Raw genomic sequence first — 13,906 nt, 5'->3', positions numbered from 1 at the left:
AGGAGAAAACAACAACCCAAGGCCAGTGGAAGTAAAAACACCAATGCTGGACAGGGAATGAGTATGAAAACATTGACTACAAAAATGCGTTGGATAATCCAGAATGTTGAATAAGTGAGTGTTGGATAAGTGAGACTCTACTGTATATAAATAAGCATCACTTTAATGGCTTAGTGCTATGGAGTCATGAGAGGTCTTTAGCCTCCTCTGCCAAATGGTACTATTGCCTCACCAAACTATAAGTCCCAGGATTGCCTAGGATTGAGCCATGGCAGTTAATGTGGTGCCAAACTGCATTCACTCTACAGTGGAGATGCACCCTCATTTGCACCTATCCCCCAAAGCTCACAGATATATTCCAGGTCTCCCGGATAAAGTTAACCCAGTATCGCAATTTTATTTTACACTAAATGTGTTCGTTTCTCTCCCTCCTATCCTTTTGCGTCGGAGAGAACAGCTTGCAGTCCCGAGCGGCGGCCTCAAAGGCTTCAAGGGCAAAGGCCCAATTAGGCTGCCCCAGGAGCATTGAGGCCTAAAGGCCTTGTGATCTTTAAGTCAATGCCATTATTTCCCTTTCCCCCCTTGGAGCTAGGATTGTATGATTAGTCCGCTTTTTGAGACGGACAAACCCACAGAGTACCCTTCGTGGAACTTTTTTCAAAACAAGACACTTGCACATCAAGCTGTCCTCTTCTTTGTTTCGTCAAAGGCTTTCATGGCTGGAATCATTGGGTTGCTGTGAGTCTTTCAGGCTTTATGGCTTTGTTCCTGAAGCATTCTCTCCTGATGTTTCGCCTGCATCTGTGGATAATGGTATCCTCAGAGGTTCTGTTGGCAGTGAAGCAAGTAGAGTGTGTATATCTCTATGGAAGAAAGAAACCTTTCTGTTTGAAGCAAGTGTGAATGTTGCAATTAGCAAGCGTGAACAGTGGGTTGCTGTGCGTTTTCCGGTCTGTATGGCCATGTTCCAGAAGCTTTCTCTCCTGATGTTTTGCCCACATCTATGGCAGGCATCCTCAGATGTTGTAAGATACAGTAGAGTCTCACTTATCCAACATAAATGGGCTGGCAGAACGTTGGATAAGCGAATATGTTGGATAATAAGGAGGCATTAAGGAAAAGCCTATTAAAAATTAGTTTATGATTTTACAAATTAAGCACAAAACATCATGTTATACAACAAATTTGACAGAAAAAGTAGTTCAATACGCAATAATGCTATGTAGTAATCACTGTATTTACAAATTTAGCACCAAAATATCACGATATATTGAAAACACTTGACTACAAAAATGTGTTGGATAATCCAGAACATTGGATAAGCAAATGTTGGATAAGTGAGACTCTACTGTATATTGTAAACTAAGCAATAATAATAAAACTTTATTTATACCCCACCACCATTTCCCCACGGGGACTCGGGGCGGCTCACATGGGGCAGAGCCCGATCAGTATAATTTACAAAAACAGCGTAAATACACTGCACAATATACAAAAGATAAAACACAATAAGGTAATAAAACAACAGTTAATACAACAGTAATAATATCAATCAACCACCAAGTACAATTCAGTCGACTTCATAGATGGGGGAACTGCAGCAGCAATATAAAAATAGCATCATCAGATTAAAATACAGTAGAGTCTCACTTATCCAACATAAACAGGCTGGCAGAACATTGGATAAGCGAATATGTTGGATAATAAGGAGAGATTAAGAAAAAGCCTATTAAAAATCAAAATAGGTTATGATTTTACAAATTAAGCACCAAAACATCATGTTATACAACAAATTTAACAGAAAAAGTAGTTCATTACACATTAATGCTAGGTAGTAATTACTGTATTTACGAATTTAGCACCAAAATATCACGATATATTGAAAACATTGACTACAAAAATGTGTTGGATAATCCAGAACGTTGAATAAGTGAGTGTTGGATAAGTGAGACTCTACTGTACCAAAATAAAAGGGACCTAATAAAATTCAGGATAGAATTATAATACCAACTGAGGCTGGTCATCCAGTGACTGTCTCACCAAAGGCAAGGGAAGTTTATGCCTGCCATAGATGTGGGTAAAACATCAGGAGAGAATGCTTTTGGAACATGGCTAGACAGCCCGGAAAACCCGGGACAGCCCAGACAGCAACCCGGTGATTCCCTTCCTCCTTTGCTTCTCTTTCCTTCCTCCCTTCGCATTCACTCTCTCCTCCTTTTCCATCCTCCTCTCACCCCAAATCCAGCCTTCCAGCTCATCACTCCTCTGACCCTGTTATATATTAAGCCAACAGTATCTTTTACGCTCCAGTTCATAATTACTTCTTAAAAAACTAAAGAGGGGCTGCATCACACTAGGAAACTCCGATGCCATAAAAGCCTCTCTCCCTCAATCTATAATTAATCAAGGAGCCACTTAATGTAAAGGGAGGCGAGGCAGGCAGGAAGGAGGAGGCACAACGCAGCCAGCCAGGGCAAATGTGTTAAGAAAACAACAAGGATGCTGGAGGCACATTGGATATATGTGTGTGTTCAATGGAATGCATGCAAAACAACCCCAAACCCACTTGCAGGCTAAGGGTGCATCTCTGTTGTAGAATGAATGCAGTTGGACACCACTTGAGATGCCATGGCTTAGTGCTATGGAATGCTCGGAGTTGTAGGTTTACAAGGTCTTCTCTGCCAAAGAGTGACTACACTACAACTCCTAGCACTCCATCGCAGTTCAAGTTGGGTCAAAACTACATTCATTCTACAGTGGAGATGCGTCCATAAACAAGAACAGGAAATCAGCACCTTGGAGAGCAGCTTTCAAGTTCATAAAAAAGAGTCTTGCCAATCAGGAAATCCACTTGTCTGCTGCAAAGAATAGGGCATTAATTATGACATGTGCCAACTATGAGTACAAAAAGGCACATTTTTACATATCATGTCATCAGTTACTGAGGAAATGTCATTATTACATCACGTGTCCAAGTATCATTTCTATTCCTAGTGTTCCATCCCTTGTCTTTTTGGGGTTCCCACTTATTAGCTGATGCCTCCCAAGTATCACTTCTTTATCTTTCATTAATTCCTAGCTATTAGCTGGTGTTTCCAGATATCCTTTCTATCCCTGATGTCCCCATTCTTTGTCTTTCTTTGCTTCCTTCTATTACTTGACACTTCCAAGTATCCTTTCTATCCCTAGTTCCCCATTCTTTGTCTTTCTTGGGTTCTAATTTATTAGCTGGAGCCGCGGTGATGCAATGTTGTGCCAGCTGGACTGCTGATCTGAAGGTTGGGTTGCTGACCTGGAGATGGCCGGTTCAAATCCGTGAGATGAGGTGAGCTCTCATCCGTCAGCTCTAGCTTGAGAGGGACATGAAAGAAGGCTCACAGGAGGATGGTATCACATCCGGGCGCCCCCTGGGCAATATCTCTGTAGACGGCCAATTCTTGCAATATGTTCTCAAGTTGCTTCTGACATGACCATATATATATATATATATATATATATATATATATATATATATATATATATATATATAAACTGTGCCCGCCCACACGTTGTGGTGGTGTCCTCCTAAATGGGTTTTTGTTTGTGGAGGCAAATATGAATGTTGTAATTAGTCACCTTGATTAGCACTGAATGGGTTTGCAGCTTCAAAGCATGGTTGTTTCCTCCTTGGGGGAATCCTTTGTTAGGAGGTGTTTGTTGGCTCTGGTTGTTTCCTGTCTGTAATACCCTTATTTTCAGAGTGCTGTTCTTTATTTACTGTCCAGATTGTAGACTTTTTTAATGGTGGCTGCCAGGTTTTGTTCCATTTTGATGGTTCCCAGGAACCTAATAATAATAATAATAATAATAATAATAATAATAATAATAATAATAATAATAATAACTGAGAAAAGAGAAGGAAGCCTCGCCCTTGGCATGCGGTGGCCATTGAAGCCAAGTTAGAGTACTTAGTAATTTTTGGTTTGGGATTTTTTTCTGTAATTTGGACCTAACTTTTTGGGGTTTTTGATTAAAAGACTTAGATTGGATGACTATGTCCTTTGTGGCCAAATTTGGTGTGATTTGGTCCAGTGATTTTCTTGTTTACTCCATGGGAATTACTCACATTACATTTTTTTTATATATAGAAGATTAGCGGATGTTTCCAAGTGTCATTTCTATCCCAGTAGTTTCCTTCTGATTCACATGGAATAGTTTTTCTTTCCCCCAACTCTCATCTTTTGAATCCCAACCAAAGGGCTTGCCTTTTGTTCCTTTCTGAGTTGAAGGAAAGGACAGAGAAACCCCAAACACAGAAGGGACTCCAGATGGACAGAGCTCAGCCAACAGGTGCCCAGACATGGCAGAAGGGATTTCCCTGCAAAGGGCTGTCTGTCTGGCCACCAACTGACCGTTCAGCCAAGGGACGCAATCTGTCCCCTTTGCAAAACACAGGGCTCTATCACCTCCCAAAGCAATGGCTGAGGAGACAGATGGGGAAGATGGGACACACCACTTAATCCAATTAACTGGAGATTGTTGTCCCTTACTGTCCCAAGCAACTGAGGATTCGAGCACAAACCTGGCCAGGAATAATAATAATAATAATAATAATAATAATAATAATAATAATAATAATACTTATAATATTATTATATATATTATAATATATATATAACAAGGGGATCAGCAACAAGGGGATCAGCAACTCTTGATCTAATCTTAACAAATGTGGAAGACCTGATCAATACAGTTGAAGTGGTTGGATCCTTAGGGGCAAGTGACCATGTGCTCCTGCAGTTTGCAATACAAAGGAATGCTGAAACTAAGACAAGTCAAACACGCATTCTGGACTTTAAGAGAGCTGACTTCCAAAAAATGAAGGAATTACTGAGCGGCATTCCATGGACGCCGATATTAAAAAACAAGGGAGTTAAGGATGGATGGGAGTTTTTCAAAAGTGAAATACTCAAGGCGCAAATGCAAACAGTGCCAACAAAGAAGAAAAATAAGACAAGTGCAAAGAAGCCAGAATGGATGTCCAAAGAACTTCTAACTGAGCTAAAGCTCAAAAGTGACATGCACAAGAAGTGGAAAAGGGGAGAAATCACCAAAGAAGAATTCAAACGTATAGCCAACTCCTGTAGGGAAAAGGTTCGCAAGGCTAAAGCGCAAAATGAGCTCAGGCTTGCCAGGGACATAAAAAACAACAAAAAAGGTTTTTTTGCTTATGTTGGTAGAAAAAGGAAGAAAAAGGAGGCGATAGGGCCACTGCAAGGAGTAGATGGGGTGATGGTGACAGGGGATAGGGAAAAGGCAGAACTGCTTAATGCCTTCTTTGCCTCGGTCTTCTCACAAAAAGAAAGCCATCTTCAACCTCAGCAACATGGAATGGACGAAGGATTGGGGGAAATCCAACCCCAAATAGGGAAACAAGTTGTCCAGGAACACCTGGCCACTCTAAACGAATTCAAGTCCCCAGGGCCAGATCAGCTACATCCAAGAGTATTGAAGGAACTAGCGGAAGTTATTTCAGAACCACTGGCAATCATCTTCGAGAGTTCTTGGAGAACAGGAGAGGTCCCAGCAGATTGGAGGAGGGCGAATGTGGTCCCTATCTTCAAGAAGGGAAAAAAGAACGACCCAAACAATTACCGTCCGGTCAGCCTCACATCAATACCAGGCAAGATTCTGGAAAAGATCATTAAGGAAGTGGTCTGCAAACACTTAGAAACAAATGCGGTCATTGCTAATAGTCAACACGGATTTACCAAAAACAAGTCATGCCAGACTAATCTGATCTCTTTTTTCGATAGAGTTACGAGTTGGGTCGATACAGGGAATGCCGTGGATGTAGCATATCTAGATTTCAGTAAGGCCTTCGACAAAGTCCCCCACGACCTTCTGGCAAACAAACTAGTAAAATGTAGGCTAGACAAAACTACGGTTAGGTGGATCTGTAATTGGCTAAGCGAACGAACCCAAAGGGTGCTCACCAATGCGTCGTCTTCATCATGGAAAGAAGTGACAAGTGGAGTGCCGCAGGGCTCCGTCCTGGGCCCGGTTCTGTTCAACATCTTTATTAACGACTTAGACGAAGGGTTAGAAGGCACGATCATCAAGTTTGCAGATGACACCAAACTCGGAGGGATAGCTAACACTCCAGAAGACAGGAGCAGAATTCAAAACGATCTTGACAGACTAGAGAGATGGGCCGAAACTAACAAAATGAAGTTCAACAGGGACAAATGCAAGATACTTCACTTCGGCAGAAAAAATGGAAATCAAAGATACAGAATGGGGGACGCCTGGCTTGACAGCAGTGTGTGCGAAAAAGATCTTGGAGTCCTCGTGGACAACAAGTTAAACATGAGCCTACAATGTGATGCGGCAGCTAAAAAAGCCAATGGGATTTTGGCCTGCATCAATAGGGGAATAACGTCTAGATCCAGGGAAGTCATGCTCCCCCTCTATTCTGCCTTGGTCAGACCACACCTGGAATACTGTGTCCAGTTTTGGGCACCGCAGATGAAGGGAGATGCTGACAAGCTGGAAAGCGTCCAGAGGAGGGCAACTAAAATGATTAAGGGTCTGGAGAACAAGCCCTATGAGGAGAGGCTTAAAGAGCTGGGCATGTTTAGCCTGCAGAAGAGAAGGCTGAGAGGAGACATGATAGCCATGTACAAATATGTGAGGGGAAGTCATAGGGAGGAGGGAGCAAGCTTATTTTCTGCTGCCCTGCAGACTAGGACACGGAACAATGGCTTCAAACTACAGGAAAGGAGATTCCACCTGAACATCAGGAAGAACTTCCTCACTGTGAGGGCTGTTCGGCAGTGGAACTCTCTCCCCCGGGCCGTGGTGGAGGCTCCTTCTTTGGAGGCTTTTAAGCAGAGGCTGGATGGCCATCTGTCGGGGGTGCTTTGAATGCGATTTCCTGCTTCTTAGCGGGGGGTTGGACTAGATGGCCCTTGAGGTCTCTTCCAACTCTACTATTCTATGATTCTATGATTCTATGATTATATATAATAATAATATATAAACAGTATCAACAAACAGATAAAATAAAGCAGATTAAAACACAATAAAACAATATCACTCAGTCATAATAAAATAATATGATAAAATGACATATGACAACAACAGGAAGGGCAGAAACTCTTGAATTTGGTGCCAAATCATAAGATCTAGCCATAGTGGTAAGAAGATGGAGGATTTGTCTTCTTGGGTACATTTGCATTGTGGAATTAATGCAATCTGACACCACTTTAACTGCTATGGAAACCTGGGAGTTGTAGTTTGCACCAAAATGAAAACTACAACTGCCAGGATCTTTAGGTCCTTCCATTTGATTTTATGGTCAACTTCCAGTAGAAATTCACCGCAGAGTCATACTGGAGGAACTAGAAATTCCTACCAAGGAAAACTCTCTAGGCCTTCCAGATTGATTTTATGGAAGCTGAGCCATCCTGGAAGACTTAGAAATACCTAGAGAAGTAAAGACAGCAAATTATGTGGGGGGTTTTCCACTTTCATTAGTGACCTGTGCCCCGAAATATAGAAGGATGGCTGTAAACCCTTTTTCAAATGAGATGCCCAGACTACATTCAGTTTTGGAGGCCTCACTGTAAGATACAGATAACTTGGAGCAAGTTCAGAGAAGGGTGACAAGGATGATAAATAAGAGGAATTGAGAACAAAGCCATGCAAGGAAAGGTTGGAGGATCTGAATTTGCATCCTATGCATTTCTAGAGACTATCAGATGATGAGTCTTAAAAAAAAGATTCCCTTTGTTCTCTCTCTGTCGGGAATGGCATTGTTCTGGCTTCCAACTAATCATTACAGAGAGCCGGACAGTTGTCAGATTTAACTCATTCACTGCCTACATTAAGCTATGATATGCTCCCTTTTCCAATAATAATAATAATAATAATAATAATAATAATAATAATAATAATAATAATAATAATAATAGCTATCAGGACCTCAAGATTGAACTTCAGAGACTCTGGCAGAAACCAGTGCAGGTGGTCCCGGTGGTGATCAGCACACTGGGTGCCGTGCCAAAAGATCTCAGCCGGCATTTGGAAACAATAGACATGGACAAAATTACGATCTGCTAACTGCAAAAGGCCACCCTGCTGGGATCTGCACGCATCATCCGAAAATACATCACACAGTCCTAGACACTTGGGAAGTGTTTGACTTGTGATTTTGTGATATGAAATCCAGCATATCTATCTTGTTTGCTGTGTCATACAATAAAAAAAAGAATAATAATAACTATTATTATTTTATTTTTGTATCCCGCCTCCATCTCCCCAAAGGGACTCGGGGCAGCTCACATGGGGACAAGATCAACAACACAAGTTAAAACAAAGAACAATCAATTAAAAACATTATAACTACATAAAACTCATCAACAGAATTAAAAACAGGACAATAATAACTAAGCATTCAGAGGGTAAAAATTGTGTAGAACTCTGAATATTCCAGATCTATTGTATCCCAAAGGAGAAGAATCTCCCCAACTTTGGAATCTGGCATCTTGAACAATCTGAAGCAGGAAAACAAGCCCCGTTTCAAGTCCAGCTGCTCCTTCCAAAACAATAATATTTTTTTGTTTTTGATGTTTTCAATAAATGCAAAAGACTCGCTGCCCTCCCTGCCGCTTTCTGCCATCTGCCGGGGGTTCTTCTAATCCCTAATCCCAATCTGTCCCACCAAAAAGGACTTGCATCCATCTGAGGTCTGGGATGCCCAAAGCTCCCCCCCCCCTTCTTCCTCACAAAAGCAGTGGTTTAATGGGGAAACATTGGCACTTCTTCTGAGGACGGGAGGGAGAAAAAGGGTCGGGCCCGTCCATATGGGATGAGTCAGGAGAAACCCCATTAATTCCTCCCAGAGCTCACCCAAACAGATTTTGCTTTTGCAGGTTTAACTCCTTGGCTTAATGTTTTGCCATCTATCTGCAGAGAGGGATTTCATGAATTAATAGATTATTTTTCCCCTGCACTCTTTGATATTCTGTGCCAGTGTTTGTTTTGCAAATAGGATTCTCCGCCTTGCAAAAGTCAAATAAAATCAATAAATGTAGAGTCTACAATACAGTACAGCCATACAATAAACCAATGGAAGCTCATAGACATTGGTGAGAAATCTGCTCTACTAGGAGTGCAGCTACACTGTGGAACTAATAGTTTGACACTGCTTTAACTGCAATTGGTCTATGCCAGGCATGGGCAAACTTCAGTCCTCCTTCCAGGTGTTTTGGACTTCAACTCCCACCATTCCTAACAGCCTCAGGTCCCTTAAGCTTAAGCAGTTGAAGGAGAAAAGGGCTTGAGGCTGTTAGGAATGGTGGGAGTTGAAGTCCAAAACACCTGGAGGGAAGGCCCAAGTTTGCCCATGCCTTCTAAAAAAGTTTTCCTTGGTTGTTTCCTTAGTACAGTAGAGTCTCACTTATCCAAGCTAAACAGGCCAGCAGAAGCTTGGATAAGCGAATATCTTGGATAATAAGGAGGGATTAAGGAAAAGCCTACTAAACATCAAATGAGGTTATGATTTTACAAATTAAGCACCAAAACTTCATATTATACAACAAATTTGACAGAAAAAGTAGTTCAATACGCAGTAATGTTATGTTGAATTTAGCACCAAAATATCACTGTATATTGAAAACATTGACTACAAAAATGGCTTGGATTATCCAGAGGCTTGGATAAGCGAGGCTTGGATAAGTGAGACTCTACTGTAGTTTCTTTGGTCTCCAGCATGACTCTATGAACAACTTCCATTGAGCCCATAAAGCCGCACCGGGGAACCCAAAAACTCCTAAAGAGAACCTTTGAATCAGCCATGAATAATCTAATCTACAAAAGTCAAATCCACAAAAAGGCTGACTGTAGTTCTCTACTTTTGACACCTCATTTTAAAAAGGCTGTAAAGAAGCTGGAGCTGTTAAGAGAAGACTAAACTTTGCAAAACACCCAGCAAATTGTCTTAGACGAAGAGAGTTTGAAGATAGGCAAATGAGGTCAACAGGGCTTATGTTCTCTTCCAGGCAACAAAATGTTTTGGGGTGCAATTCTTAGAGACGGGAGCAGCCATATTCTCCGCTTGGCTCCCAGGAGACTGGAGCACCTTGGTGCAAAGTGCTCTCCGAAAGTGTCAGTGAAGGGGGAAATGAGTGCAAAATAGGCCCATTATGGTAATGGTGCGAAATGATGATTGATGGTGATTTAGTTTCTCTCATTCAGGGGAAATTAGAGGAACGCCTTTGGTACTAATGCCTGAATCAGAGGTGCAAAATGCAAGCGCATGGAACCAGGAGCCATGGCAAGCAAAGGGGAATGCTCCCATTTGGGAGAGGTGAGCAGAGGTCCCAAAGCTCCTGTTTTGACCCAACATGGACAAGAGCGGATGAAATATGGTTGCATCAAGAAACAAATGGACTTCTCTTCTTTCTTGCTTCCCAACCAGGCTAACTTTGCCAACCAGATCTCCTAGGTGACCATCTGACTGGGGCTAATATGAGTTGTAGTCCAACAAAGTTAGAGCAAGGTTTATGTCAAGGGAAGAAGAGCCAGGAGTCTGCAACATTCTTGGTCTCCAGCTTTCTGAAAACGCTCTCCTTTTTTGTCATTAGTTGCTGGGGACATTTGAGCCAATGGAGATGCATGGTTGTTTGGTTTGCCTACTCAACAGCACTCCAAAGTATTGGCTTTGAAAAGATCGAGCAGGTGGAAGGACGTCAAGTTGTCAGTTGGCTCGGAACCAACCTCCCAAAGGCCATGCCAACGTCTTGACTTAGGATGGAACCAATGTGTTTGTGTTTCGATGCCTCCCTGTGCCCCCTTTCTCCATTTGCCAAGGGTTTCTGCAAACCTGAGGGATGACGGGTAAGGAGGAGTTGCTTCTGCAATGCATTGAGAAGGCTGAGGTTCCATTTGGAAAGGTAACGGAGAATGTGGGCTGCGTGGTTTCTATGCCGATGCCCCTCTTTCCAGAGGACGAAAGCCATGCCAGCCTTCTGTTGAGGAGTCTGGAAGGTCTTGGCTGACCTCCATGCTTGAAGGAGAAAAGTCTGCTCGATGGGAGGAGGACGGTGGACCTTCTTCCTGTTGGAAGCGTGGCATGCGCGACATCGATCAGCGTCCCTTTTTTCCTCCTTTCCTCTCTCTCTCCTCCTCCTTTTTCTTCTTTTTTGGCACAAGCAGGGAAAAGCGAAGCCGGTCTGTTCCTCCCTGCCAAAACCCACCACGGTGCCAAGCCAGCCGGACCCCGGCGTTGGCTCCGTATTCTGATATCGCCGGTGCCGCAATCTGGCCAAAGGGTTGGATACAGTTTTCTCTTTCTTTTCCTCACCTATTTTCCCCTTCTTTTTTTTGGAGGGGAGGAAAAAAAGATGTGGCGAACAAAAATCAGCTGGCACGAGGAGATCTGCGTTTCTCCGGGTTTTATTTCCCTGCCAATTTCTCTGAGAAGCGGCTGCGGTGGCAACCCAAAGCGAAGAAGCCGGGGAAGCTGGGTCTCGGAGAAAAAGATGGACCCATGCCATCGACAGAGAGCAGTGTGCGGCTGCCAGGATGCCAGAAGGCAGCATGGGGCCAAGAGGAACATACGAGGCACAGGAGCTGGCAAGCCCCACTGCGAAGCAGGTGGCAGCTGAGTTGGCAGAGGTGCCATGGAGGATGGGCTGCCGAGATGCAGCAAGAAGAGAGAGGGAGAACAGCCAGGACGAACAAACGAACAAGGGAACGAACAAACGGAGCAAGGAAGCTGGAAAGGCATGGCAGGTAGCGAGCCGGTAGTGGAGGAAGGACACACACTACAAGAAAGGTAAGGAACATAATCAAGGGCCATCTGTGTGTCTGTTTTGTCTCTTGTGTGTCCATCTCTGTGCAGTGTGCCTTTGTGTGCGGCCATGCCTTCTCCATCCGATCCATCAGTCTTGGTCCTGCGAATGACTTGACAATGTCATTGAGCCATGGGATGCTTTTGGCAGTCTTCGTAGTCTGTGCCCACCAAAATGCCCCATTGGATGTTTTCTTCAATGCCCCGCGCTCCCTGGGCATCAGAAGGTTTTTGTCGCAATCTGGGTTGGAAATGGTGTCTCGAGAAGAAATGACATTACGACGGTGCGCCATCTAATTCAATGCTCTTGGCCATCTTTGTGTCCATCAAAATGACCCATTGGATGTTGAGTGCTTTCTTGAATGCCTCTCACTTGGACCACTTCAAGAACCATGTTATGGTCCAAGACTTGTCCCAATTTCGGTTGGATATTGCGTCTGCAGAAGAAATAACATTGTCACCGTGTGTCATCTCATTCAATGTCTTTGGCAACCTTTGTATCCACCAAAATGAACCATTGGGTGTTGCGTGTTTTCTTCAATGCCGCCCTTCATTTACTGCATATCGGAAGGGCTTTGTTGCAATCTGGACATTATGACAGTGTGCTATCTCATTGGATGCTCTTGGCCATCATTGTATCCCCCAAAATGACCCATTGGACGTTGAGTATTTTCTTCATTACTTCTCATTTGGAAGGGCTTTGTCACAATCTAGGTTGGATATGGCATCTGTAGAAGAAATAACACTACGATGGAGTGCCATCTCATTCAATATCTTTGACTTTGTTGTATCCACCAAAATGACCCATCGGATGTTGAGTGTTTTCTTCAATTCCTCTCAATTGGAACAGCTTTGTCCCAATCTGGGTTGCATTTGGTACCTGCAGGAGAAATGGCATTACAATGGTGTGCCATTTTTGTATCCACCAAAATTACCCGTTGGATGTTCGGTGTTTTCTTCAATGTTTCTCACTTGGAAGGGCTTTGCCGCAATCTTGGCAAAGAGTTGGAGATGGTGTTCCATTTTGTTTGGGGCCTCAGGAAAGTTGAAGGACCCCTATCTGAGTGAACAAAGTCAAGGATGGAGATGGTTTTATATGGAATCCATTCTTCTTAGTCCTGGAATGAGAACTCTTTTGAAAGGCTGGGATCCTCCATTCTTTAGTTGCACAAGAAACCAACTCATCTGCTCTGGAAGGGGGAATGTCATTGGCTCACGTTTATGAAGCTTAGACAACGGTTGCTGGAGAAGATGTAAATGCAACCAATCCACATATGGAAGGACCATCCCAAGGTCCAAGACTTGGCTTCCTGCCTTGAGCTGAAGCACAAATTTGCATTCCGATTTGTGTGAAATGTCAACTTTCCTAAATTTTGCTTCTGAAATTCAGCACCAATCATATCTTTTTTTAAAGGAATGTTCCTAATCTAAACCTTGTGCCTATCCACCGCTGGTCAAATTTAATGCTTGTTTTGTTTGAAATGCCAAAATCGTAATGGCATTTTGTTGATGGGAATGTTGAAAACTCTTTTAACATCAGTAATGTCGAGTTTGGAGATGGGAAAGCAGAGAATTACGGGCCTATATTCTGTTGTTCCTTATGCCTAAAGTCATTGGATCCATGAGATTTGCTTCCATGTTGACCCATTATGCAATAACCAAGTCAGTAGGTTGACTCTGGTTAGCAGTAAACAACATCATCCTTGCTACGCTTATTTCCAATGGTATAATAATAAGAAAGTTTATCAGAAGATCAGCAATGCCAAGAGCATTGATCTAGTTTGGCAGGGATATTCCTCATTAAATCTCTCATTGTCCTATTTCTCCGACTGCTTTTCAGATGTCCAAGTTGTTCTCTTCTCCTTCCAATTTCCCCCTTTGTTCCTAGCTTACGTCTATTGCTTCAGGCTGAGTTCAAAGGTCCAAAGTAGTTTGCAGTGGCTTTACTCAGGGTGTATTTACACGAGGCATGGGCCAACTTGGGCCCTCCAGGTGTTTTGGACTTCAACTCCCACCATTCCTAACAGCCTAGCACTTCTGGCTAGGAAAAGGGACACAAAGCTGACATTT

This window comes from Anolis carolinensis, unplaced genomic scaffold (genome assembly GCF_035594765.1).
Source record: "Anolis carolinensis isolate JA03-04 unplaced genomic scaffold, rAnoCar3.1.pri scaffold_9, whole genome shotgun sequence".
In the NCBI taxonomy this organism is placed as follows: domain Eukaryota; kingdom Metazoa; phylum Chordata; class Lepidosauria; order Squamata; family Dactyloidae; genus Anolis; species Anolis carolinensis.
The sequence above is the reverse complement of the archived record's forward strand: the minus strand, read 5'-3'. Positions refer to the sequence as shown.